The sequence below is a fragment of the Puma concolor genome, chromosome E1 (assembly GCF_028749965.1).
Source record: "Puma concolor isolate L17-30 chromosome E1, mPumCon1.1.hap2, whole genome shotgun sequence".
Classification (NCBI taxonomy): domain Eukaryota; kingdom Metazoa; phylum Chordata; class Mammalia; order Carnivora; family Felidae; genus Puma; species Puma concolor.
The window spans coordinates 37,786,484-37,795,561 of NC_141680.1; the positions used below are offsets into that span (position 1 = coordinate 37,786,484).

Here is a 9,078-nt window from a genome sequence, read left to right on the forward strand (position 1 = left end):
GCCAGCAGTCCTCAAAACAGAAATTGCAAAACCAAAAGGTTTGGTGAGGTCCCACCGAGATTTGAACTCGGATCGCTGGATTCAAAGTCCAGAGTGCTAACCATTACACCATGGGACCTGCTGGCTGCTTTAGGCGGCCGGGAGGCTTCTCAAGCCACATGGCGCGCGGAGCTGCCTGCCGAGAGGGACGGCGGGCGCCCGCTTCTCCCGGCCTGGGCCCTGGGCTCCGGGCCCGAGACCGCTCGGGCGGGCGGAAGCGGACCAGCAAGGGCGTCCGCGGCCCCCGACGTTGCGAGTCCCGCGGTGTCATCTCTTGCCGCCGCTCTTCCTGCTCTTCTGCTCTCCTCCGGGGGTCCTGACGTGCGCCCCCGGGAAGCCGGAAGAACGGCGGGCTGGGGGGGGCGGAGAAGGCGGAGCGGGGCGGCCTCGGCCCCTGCCCCGAGCGGAAAGCCTGGCGCACGCTGCCTGGGCTCCAGGCTTGTTTATTTATTTATTTCCACGGGGCGCCCTCTGCCCGGGCCACGGTGGCCAAGCGGGGAGGGAAGCGGCCCGGCACGGGGCGGGACGGCGGTTCAAACCCCGGGCGCGCACGCGAGCCCGGGGTTCCTACCGGAACTCGGGGGCGACGGCGGAACCCGGGATCAGGCGCTTCCGCGTCCTGCTCGGCAGGACCCCCGTGGGGGCGGCGGTGGTGTTTCCTTTCAACCTGTGGATCTGGGGTCCGCGGGAGGCAGACTCGCTCCTGGGCTTTTTCGCGTTAACTTTTTAATAGCCTTTTAGAACCTTCGGCTCAGCGGTTTCACTTCTGTTAACTTTATCCTTAAAGGACTACTTTAAGAGCGGTGCGGCGGAGTGTTCGGGGGTGTTCTCGGCTGTGATGTTGATCATGGGAAAGAGCAGAAAAGAAATGTCCGTCAGTTGAAAATCGGTTTAGTAGATATTGACAGTTTCTGTACGATGACTGCTGTGCAGGTATTGGGGGGGGGGTGCGTTTTTATTGCATTGACATCGTTTTGGTTTGTTGCATTATTTTGATTTGTTGTATTTTTTTTTCAACGTTTATTTATTTTTGGGACAGAGAGACAGAGCATGAACGGGGGAGGGGCAGAGAGAGAGGGAGACACAGAATCGGAAACAGGCTCCAGGCTCTGAGCCATCAGGCCAGAGCCCGACGCGGGGCTCGAACTCGCAGACCGCGAGATCGTGACCTGGCTGAAGTCGGCCGCTTAACCGACTGCGCCACCCAGGCGCCCCTTGATTTGTTGTATTGACATGAAGAGAGCGACAGGCCTCAACAAACCCAACCGAAACAAAAATCTATTTACTAATTCGTGTGTAGAATGCCCACTTACATAGAAACAGAAAAGCTGTGTCCGTGTGTGTGTGACAGACATTTGCCGTTGACTGATTTGCCCTGTGTCATCTGACTGCCTGTCTTGAGGGATCCAGCCTTGTGTGGGTCTGGGTGATAGCACGGCTTTGCTCCAAGACAGATACACTCGCTCTCCAGAGTGACAGTGAGTGTGTACTTAGCTTGCTCTGCTGGACTTAGAATCCAAAGGGACGGATGCCCAGAAACGGGGACGTTTTAGAACTTGGCCTGCAGCTGGCAGTTGCTGTGACACCCAGTGCCTCGGGGTCAGTGGTAGCAGCCATGCCCACTGGCCCCAGAAGTGGCGCCCGAGACAGACAGCCCAGGGTCCTGACCTTGGGGCCGTTCCTGGTTGCCTAGTTCCCCTTGGTTCTTGTCCATTTTCCTGAGTTTGCTTCTCTGATGCCAGGAGCTATCTGACTTCCTTCCAGCAAAGTACCCTTCCTGTGTAAGTTACCCAGAATCCTTTTCTGTTGCATTGGGTCAAAAATCTGCTGAGCCCAGATCCAAAAAGGTCTGCTGTTGACAGCCCTGGGGAATAAATTGATGAGGCTCTTTTCTCCTAGTTTACGATTTTCTGTATTCCTTGAACAAATATAACTCTTGTATATTGTCAGAAGAAACATTAAAGATCTTCCATTTTGAGGAACGAACCAAACTCCCGTTGAGTTTCTATGGTGAGATAAGGGTGTCTCTTTATTAGGCTGGAGTGACAACATCGAATTGACTAAATATCAAAGGACTTTGGCATCTGTGGTTTCCCATCTATTTCCTTCTGTACCGGTGAACGTGTATTGAAATTAATTTTTCAAAAGCTACTATCGAAACCCTAAAGAGTTGCGATTATACCCTTTGGAAGTGGACAGGAGATGGTTCCTTCTGTCCGGCGGGAGGACTTCACCCTCCTCCTATTCCCTACATCTTTTCCGCTTCCCTCCACCTCCTCAGCTTGAAAAATTTTACCAGCCAGACACCCTCGCTGAAATCCCCACTCGTGAATTCGTCAAGTGGCAGAAAAGCATCATCTCCCTTACAGCTTGTGTCATTACTTGCTGGAATGATAGGTACTTGTGTTCTGTGGCTCAGTCTCTCCCATGTTCCCTCCCCCCCCCCCTTCCCCTGGGTTGGACTGTGAACTCTTTGAGGGGCGGGGTCCAGGACTTGCTGGTTTTTAAATGTGGCTAGTGCCATACCAAACACGTTCACAGAACCCCCTCGGGAGGGCCCAGGAGAACTGGGGAGGAAGAAGCTACATTTCCTTTAACATCACATTTGTTCTTTTTGAGACACCAGAGAAAACAGAGACGATATGTAATCTCCCTGCCACAGCATAACTAGTTTCTTTTAACGTAAATGCATCATGCGTGACCCCCCCCCAAACACGGCATCTCGTGAAGGCTTGGAGAATAGACTCTCGGCTTCCACAAGGTGGCTCCTGGAGCTTGGGGAAGTCTGGGGCTCTGTGAGAGGTGGGGATAGCAAGGCTTCGGCTGGACGGAGGCAGAAGGGACCCCCGGAAAGTTTAATGAGGTCAGAGGTTAAGAAAAGACAGCTAACGTCCGGGATTAGAGACTTTTCAGATATTCTTCCAAGTTTCTCGTGAGCCTATCAATGGCTAGCGAAGGTACAATAGCATTTTGAGTAAGCGGGAAGCGTTCATGCTCATTGTCAAGTCTACGTCTGGTCAGTTTCCTTTATCCATGCTGACGCTGCTCCAGGTTAGCTGGGCTAGAGCCAGCCTTGCTCTGTGTCCTTGCGCCCAGGATAGGTGACATCTGCCACGAATCCCCTACTTTGCCTCGGGAGCCCCAGCTATGTCAGACCAGCCGTTTAAGTGCCACCTCGTGCAAAGTGACCCGTGATGCCCTGAGTCTCTGAGCCTCCTGCCCAGCCCCCTGCTCTGGGCCTCGCGTTCCTGAGGCTCTGATGGGGCAATCTGGCTGCTTACTTCCTGTGAACAAAGCAGCATCCACATTTTATCCTTTTCTCGAATGTTTTCACTTTCTCTTTTTAAAATAATTACCTTATCATTTCAGATGTTAAAGGTAAAGCATTTCTATGGGGCGCCTGGGTGGCTCCGTCGCTTAATCGTCTGACTCTTGGTTTTGGCTCAGGTCATGATCTCATGCTTTCGTGAGTTCGACCCCCATGTTGGACTCTGGGCTGACGGTGCGGAGCCTGCTTGGGATTTTCCCTCTCTCCTTCTCTCTCTGCCCCTCCCCCACTCGCGCAGTCTCTGTCTCTGTCAAAATAAAGAAAGAAACTTAAAAAAAGAAAAGGTAGGGGCGCCTGGGTGGCTCAGTCAGTTAAGTGTCCGACTTTGGCTCAGGTCATCGTCGCATGGCTTGTGGGTTCGAGTCCCGCGTCGGGCTCTGTGCCGACATCTTGGAGCCTGGAGCCTGCTTCGGATCTGTGTCTCCCTCTCTCAACGTTCTCTCTCTCTCTCTCTCAAAAATAAACATTTAAAAACAATTCTTTTCATTTTAAAAAAGGTAAAGCATTTCTAATAGAAACTGTAGAAAAGGCAGTTAAAGTGGAAAGATTTTTAAATGTTTATGTATTTATTTTGAGAGAGAGAAGGCACACGGGTGCGAGCGGGGTAGGGGCAGAGAGGGAGAGAGAGAATCCCAAGCAAGATCCGTGCTGTCAGCGCAGAACCCAGCGCGGGGCTGGATCTCAAGAACTGTGAAATCCTGACCTGAGGTGGAATCGAAAGTTCGATGCTTAACCACCCGAGCCACCCAGGCGCCCCAAGTAGAAAGATTGATTGATTGATTGACATTTAAATCCAAGTTAGTTAACATACAGAGTAATAACGATTTCAATATACTCTAGTTCCATCCACATTGTTGCAAACGGCAAGATTTCATTCTTTTTATGGCCGAATAATATTCCATTGTATATATACACCACATTTTCTTTCTTTTTTTTTTTTTTTTTTTTTTTTACATCTTCTTTATCCATTCATCCATCAATGGACATCTGGGCTCTTTCCATACTTTGGCCATTGTCGATAGCGCTGCTATAAACATGGGGGTGCACGTGTCCCTTCGAATCAGCACTCCTGTATCCTTTGGATAAATACCTCGCAGTGCGATTGCTGAGTCATAGGGTAGTTCTGTTGTTAACTTTTTGAGGAGCCTCCATACTGTTTTTCCAGAGCGGCTGCCCCAGCTTGCATTCCCACCAACAATGCAAAAGAGATCCTCTTTCTCTGCATCCTCGCCAACATCTGTCGTTGCCTGAGTTGTTAATGTGAGCCATTCTGACAGGTGTGAGGTGATATCTCATTGTGGTTTCGATTGGTATTTTCCCTGATGATGAGTGATGTTGAACATCTTTTCATGTGTCTGTTAGTCATCTGGATGTCTTCTTTGGGAAAGTGTCTATTCATGTCTTTTGCCCATCTCTCCACTGGATTATTTGCTTTTTGAGTGTTGAGTTTGATAAATTCTTTATAGATCTTGGATACTAACCCTTGATCTGATATGTCAATTGCAAATATCTTCTCCCATTCTGCCTTTAGTTGCCTTTTAGTTTTGCTGATTGTTTCCTTCGCCATGCAGAAGCTTTTTATCTTGATGAGGTCCCAATAGTACATTTTTGCTTTTATTTTCCTTGCCTCTGGAGACGTGCCAAGTAAGAAGTTGCTGCGGCCACGGTCAAAGAGGTTGTTGCCTGTTTTCTCCTCAAGGATGTTGATGGCTTCCTGCCTCCCATGTAGGTCTTTCAACCATTTTGAGTTTATTTTTGTGTGTGTTACAAGAAAGTGGTCCGGCTTCGTTCTTCTGCGTGTCGCCGTCCAGTTTCCCCAACACCATTTGTTGAAGAGACTGTCTTTTTTCCAGTAAATACTCTTTCCCGCTTTGTCAAAGATTAGTTGACCATACAATTGTGAGTCCATTTCTGTGTTCTCTATTCTTGTTCCATTGATCTGAGTATCTGTTTTTGTGTCGGTACCATACTGTCTTAATGATTACAGCTTTGTAATCCAGCTTGAAGTCCGGAATTGTGATGCCTCCGGCTTTGGTTTTCTTTTTTATGATTGCTTTGGCTATTCGGGGTCTTTTCTGGTTCCATACACATTTTAGGATTGTTTGTTCTAGACTCTGTGAAGATTGCGGGTGTTGTTTTGATAAGGACGGCGAAAGATTTGAAAATAATTACAATTCCAACAAGCACTTTTATTTATTTGTTTGTTTTTTATTTATTTTCTTTAGTAATCTCTCCATCCAATGTGGGGCTCAAACCCATAACCCCGGGATCAAGAGCCCCACACTCTTCCAGCTGAGCCAACAAGGACCTTTGACATTGGATTTTTTTTCATTTCCTTTTTTAAAGTGCATTTCTACATAATCTTCTCTGTACAATTTCATGTTCCGCTTTTGCACTTAACACAATAATGACAGGTTACCTAAAAACCTTGTTTCTTCTTTCCTTAAAAAGTTTAAAATATTTACATGGGTAATACACGAGCACAATATAAAATTCAAAAGTAAATGCACAGATAAAACTTCTTCACTATAATTTTCTGCTCTCAGAGGCAACTTCTGATACTCTTCTGGAGATATTTTATTTATTTATTTATTTTTACTTTTATTTATTTTTGAGAGACAGACAGAGCACAAGTGGGGAGGGGGCAGAGAGAGAGGGAGACACAGAATCCGAAGCAGGCTCCAGGCTCTGAGCTGTCAGCACAGAGCCCAGCGCAGGGCTTGAAATCACACACCATGAGATCCTGACCTGAGCCGAAGTCGGACGCTCAACCGACTGAGCCACCCAGGCGCCCCTCCTTTTCTTTTAAGAAGTTGAAATGTGGGGCGCCTGGGTGGTGCAGTCGGTTGAGCGTCCGACTTCAACCAGGTCACGATCTCGCGGTCCGTGAGTTCGAGCCCCGCGTCGGGCTCTGGGCTGATGGCTCAGAGCCCGGAGCCTGTTTCCGATTCTGTGTCTCCCTCTCTCTCTGCCCCTCCCCCGTTCATGCTCTGTCTCTCTCTGTCCCAAAAATAAATAAACGTTGAAAAAAAAAATTAAAAAAAAAAAAAAAGAAGTGGAAACGCTGTTCTGTACTCTGTTTTACTCATTTAGCACCACATCTTGAGGATTGTTCCATAATAGTATATATGTCTAATGTTTTTAATGATGTTTTATTGAGATACTATTTACATAAAGTAAAAGGCACAAACCTTAACTGAAGAGCGGAAGAGAAGGGGTAGAGACGGTGACCTCTGGCAGACCGGTGTGCCTGGAACTTGCTGGTGTCCGCGGCACAGACTATGTGCCTATCAAGAGTGTTGAGAATAGGAACCGGCAGGAAAAATCAGGATGTCGGCATCCGTTAGTGACTTCATGCAGTAGCTTTTAGGAAGGCCCTGTAAAGGGAAGACAAGTTTCAGGCTGAAGGCGCCCTGTTTTCAAGCAGGTGTAACGTGTTTCTTTTAAGGGTGGCATACCAGCCAAGCTTACTGGCAGTCCCGTAATTTGGAGCCTTGCAGGGGGGGGGGGGGGGGGAAGCTAAATTCTCGACCCCGAGAGAAACCACCAACAGAGACCAGAGACTTCGCAGGAGACCCGTTTGAGCCAAAGACCAGCCTAGTACATTGTGATGCTTGAAATATTTTCTGCTCACACGGGGCGCCTGGGTGGCGCAGTCGGTGAAGCGGCCGACTTCAGCCAGGTCACGATCTCGCGGTCCGTGAGTTCGAGCCCCGCGTCGGGCTCTGGGCTGATGGCTCGGAGCCTGGAGCCTGTTTCCGATTCTGTGTCTCCCTCTCTCTCTGCCCCTCCCCCGTTCATGCTCTGTCTCTCTCTGTCCCAAAAATAAATAAACGTTGAAAAAAAAAAATTTTTTTTTTAAAAATCAAAATCAGTTGGGGAGGGACCTTCCTAAGGGTGGAGGAGAGAGCTCCCAGCCCCCTGTCGTTTACCCACGTGAAATGGACACACCCTCACAAACAAGCAACTACCACGGTAGCCAACAAATTCCTCTTCTCTGAAAGTCATTACTGTAGCAATTTTCCTGAGCAAGGCGCTGGGAATCAGTGGATAGAGGGGAGACGGAGAGAGCAGACTCGAGCTCCCCCTGCAGGCCAACACAATTATTTGCACCAGCTTGCCCTGACATTTGGTGTCTCGCAGAAGTATCCGGAAGGATTCCTTCACTACCTTTGCCCTCCTTCACCATTGTAAAGGCTACTTCACTTTCACTGCCCTGGAAGGAAACTTGTGTCATTGCTTTGGTCCGGGCTGCTTGCTCGTGTCTGAAATTCAAGGCTCGAGGGAGGCCTGTGTGCCTGTTACTGTCTGTGACCCGATTTCTGCTTCCAAACCACCCAAGGAGAAGACTTTTCGTTTATGCTTTTCTGGTTTGAGAACAGGCGGACACACAGAATGGTTGTATGATTCAGGACACTGTGGTTATAAGTAACAGGAGCCAACTCAAATTAGGTTAAGCAAAAAGGAAGAATTATAAGGGTATAGCGTTTCACAAAATCCCAGGGCAGGACTGTATGTAGCCAGACCTCGGGAAAGAACCAGAAGGCTGGCAGGCGTCTCTCATTTCAGCTTCTCCTTGAGCACACGTTGCATTTTTTTTTCTAGCTGCAGGCCGGCCTTCTCAGCCCCTCAGTCCACGCGGCGGAAGGGTCTTGTCCGCAGCTCCTGCGTGCGTGACATCTGGCGTCCGGCCACCCGGAGAGCCTGGCTTTGCGGGACCGATTCAAATTCCAGGAGACACAGCCTGACTGGCCGTGGGTGCAGGAGCCTGACGCTCTTGGTCTGATACATTTTGACCAGGCTGTGGAGTCACACACTCACCGGGTAGTTGATCCGCCTGGAAAGTTGGCTTGCAGTTTAGGCAAACACCCTACAAGAGCTCCGTTTGAACTACTCTCCCCTGCTGGAGTAAACGGTTCCAGATCTTGGGACGGGGGCGGAAAAAATGTGCCTGGCTGGAACATACCCACGACAAGGACAGCATGTCAGAATAGTCCCCGCTGAAGGACGTTGCAGGACGCTCTCGTTTCTGTGAAAGCACACAACTGTGTTTTCCTATAGCATGAATGCAATATTTACTTAGGAAGGCAGACACCTTTCTGGAAGCAGGCCTGGGACAAATTAAATAGCTGTCTCAATATTTAAATATTGTAGGGGCGCCTGGGTGGCGCAGTCGGTTAAGCGTCCAACTTCAGCCAGGTCACGATCTCGCGGTCCGTGAGTTCGAGCCCCGCGTCAGGCTCTGGGCTGATGGCTCGGAGCCGGTTTCCGATTCTGTGTCTCCCTCTCTCTCTGCCCCTCCCCCGTTCATGCTCTGTCTCTCTCTGTCCCAAAAATAAATAAAAAACGTTGAAAAAAAAATTAAAAAAAAAAATATTGTAGGGGCACCCGGGTGGCTCAGGCGGTTAAGCATCCGACCCTTAGTTTCGGCTCAGGTCATGCGCTCACGGTTGGTGGGGCTGAGCCCCACGTCGGACTCTGAGCTGACAGCCTGGAGCCCGCTTGGGGTTCTCTCTCTCCCTCTCTTTGCCCATCCCCCCGCTCACGCGCATGTCCGTTCTCCCTCTCGCTCTCTCACAATAAATGAACATTTAAAAAATATATTTAAATCTTTTATTTATATCTTAACTATTCAAAAGTATTTCAATGTTTAAAAGCTAATAATCACTGAAACTAGCAAACTGTTAAGATACATGTTCTAGCCTCTTAAC

General features: G+C 49.1%; 1 long non-coding RNA gene and 1 other non-coding gene across 2 annotated transcripts; one reads left to right on the forward strand and one right to left on the reverse strand.

Annotated features, from left to right (window-relative positions):
- Positions 1-46: 46 nt before the first annotated feature.
- On the reverse strand, positions 47-118 carry TRNAQ-UUG (transfer RNA glutamine (anticodon UUG)). The gene has a single exon. It is a non-coding gene; the product is annotated as a tRNA-Gln (tRNA).
- Positions 86-2,021, forward strand: LOC147574294 (uncharacterized). The gene is made up of 2 exons (XR_015244094.1): positions 86-1,057; positions 1,281-2,021. It is a non-coding gene; the product is annotated as an uncharacterized LOC147574294 (long non-coding RNA).
- The last annotated feature ends 7,057 nt before the right edge of the window (positions 2,022-9,078 follow it).